Here is a 2,320-nt window from a genome sequence, read left to right on the forward strand (position 1 = left end):
GCCCCTTTTGTTTTGCTTCGCCTGCCGGGCCTCGGGTAACACGAGACGGGGGCTTCAGGGAGCCCTGGCCGGGCAGCGCCGGGGTCTGCCTCGCCATAAATCAAGCCGCCTGATTAATCTTTACAATTTGTCTTTTAAAACAAACACGAACGAATTATCAGCTCGTTAACTGCGATTTTATCACCTGCCTAAAACAAACAGCCCACTCCGCTTCCCCCCCCAAAAATACCCAAAAATCGCGTCCCCGTGCTGATGGCAGGAGGGCAGTAATTAAAACATCCATATTAATTAATAAGCGTGTAGCGAGGAGCTGGATTTCGCTGGCGGTCGGGAACGGGAGCCGGCGAGGCCCGGGTGATCCCGGCTGACCGCCGCCCTTTTCCAGCGGCCGGGACTCCCCGGGCACAGCGCACCCCAGCCCCGGCAGCCTCCGGCGGTGGGTAGAACGAGGCGCCGAGGGGATCTATCTGCAACGGCTCGAGTTTATTTTATACTCACCTTTCTTTAAAAACATCAAAAAATCCATTTTCGGGTGATACTTGGGTGATTTTGGTGCATGTAGAAAGAAAATCGCTTCGGAAGGAAAAGCCGGATTTTTGGAAAGCTCGCTTGGTTTCCTCTCTGCCTTTTAACTTTCCCTTTTAAAAATAATTTTAAATTTTTTTTTGCTTTGTTTCCCTTTCCTCCCTGGCACCGCCGGACTAAAGCTCCCGGGCACGCTCCGCAGGGCGGGGGGCATTTGCCCTCCCGAACCCCGGCCCCTCTCCCACCAAGCCCGGCCCAGCGCCTGTCATGTCATTTGTCCAATTTTTTTTTATTAAGCAACTTCAGAAAATACAAGCATGATTAGGTGAGAAATGCCAATTGCTCATTCATTGTATGAAACCATACAATGTGCCATTGACCAGTCTATGAACTGTCAACCACAGGCTGAAATACCTAAAGTTTTATAAGTCTCTTTACATGTTACTGCAACATTTTCATGAAACAGCTGCAGTGGGGATTTTACAGCATGTATGAATTATAATAGTATGATTATCCAAAGAAAATGTTAATTCAATTAATTTTAATGTGTTACTTTTACCCCCAAGCGCAATGCTTTACAAATTTTAGTGTATCTCTTTTTTGCACAACATTGGTCCCCCAACCATGCTGCTGCAGTGATCTTAACATCGGACATAAACACTAGGCAACCTTCCAAGATGAAGAACAGTGCCCTCAGCCAAAGCAAGATGGAAAATTTCAGGATATTAGAGCACTCTTGCAAATAAACAAATGGAGAAGGCTTCTAGATTTTGGAACGGCACCTCTTTTCAGGCTACTACATCTATATTTAGAAACCCCAATGAAGAGGTTGATATCTGTAAGTGCTGAAGGCACTAACATCTTTTATTTTCCCATTAAGGCCCTGTACCTAAAGCTCTAACCGTGACGTAACAGCTGATGTGTCACTGTTTGGTGTTTTAAAGTTGTTGCTAGCTATTTCTAATGCCTTTATGACTAATACAGTTCTAGTAAGAACTTAACACAAGCCACTGCTCCCGGTTTAAAATGGTCTTAATTCTGCACAGCTTCTTGAGAACATCTGGCTATGAACCTGGAGGATGTTGGAAAGATTTCAAAGGAGAACAAGTAGCATGGTTAAAAGACTGGAAAGCATTGTTGGCAGAGTATGTAGAAGAAAGGGAAGGTACTCAGCCTAGATAAATCATATTAAAGCCCGTGTTGATTCGGGATGCACCTCTGCTCCCCGCCCCAAAGCACATGAGTAATTGCAAATATTAAAACAGTGATGTTTGGTTTTCGTTATTAATTATTTTAAGAAAAAAGTGTGAGAATGGAAAAAAAACCGTGTTAGAGATGTGGCAGACCCACCGCGAAGGCTGTATCCCCTCCCAGCGTCCTTGTGCCCCAGCCCGGCCCGGCTCGGCTCGGCTTGGCTATCCGGGCCCACGGTTGCCAGCCAAGCTCAGCCCGGGTCCGACCCAAACCCTGAGGGCCGGGGAGCAGGCAGGGTCCATCCCTGCCCCGCAGCCGGCCCGGCGCGGCCCCGCTGCCCGGGGCCTGCTCGTCCCGTCGGTCTCCGGGGTCGGCGCAGAGCCTCGCAATTATTTGTTTTTAATTATTTTTTCCTGATTCAGACGGTTATTTCAAACTAACGTGACCACGCTGAGGTTTGTCCCGCTCCCGGCTGCGCTCTGCTGTGCCTGATTTAAGGGATTTTAGCATATTTATCTCCCCGGTGCCGATTTCCAGCCCCGGGCATCCCGGCGGCGGCGCTGGAAGTCGCGGCCCGGCGGCGGGGCAGCACCCGGCGGAG

At 49.0% G+C, this 2,320-nt stretch overlaps 1 long non-coding RNA gene across 1 annotated transcript in view; it reads right to left on the reverse strand.

Moving 5' to 3' along the window:
- The window catches only part of LOC108446277, an 8,367-nt gene extending 7,582 nt beyond the window's left edge, over positions 1-785 (reverse strand). The window contains exon 1 of the long non-coding RNA XR_001861426.1: positions 499-785. This is a non-coding gene — a long non-coding RNA (uncharacterized LOC108446277). The remainder of the gene's footprint in view (positions 1-498) is intronic.
- Positions 786-2,320: the final 1,535 nt, after the last annotated feature.

This window comes from Corvus brachyrhynchos, unplaced genomic scaffold (assembly GCF_000691975.1).
Source record: "Corvus brachyrhynchos isolate BGI_N302 unplaced genomic scaffold, ASM69197v1 scaffold4, whole genome shotgun sequence".
Classification (NCBI taxonomy): Eukaryota; Metazoa; Chordata; class Aves; order Passeriformes; family Corvidae; genus Corvus; species Corvus brachyrhynchos.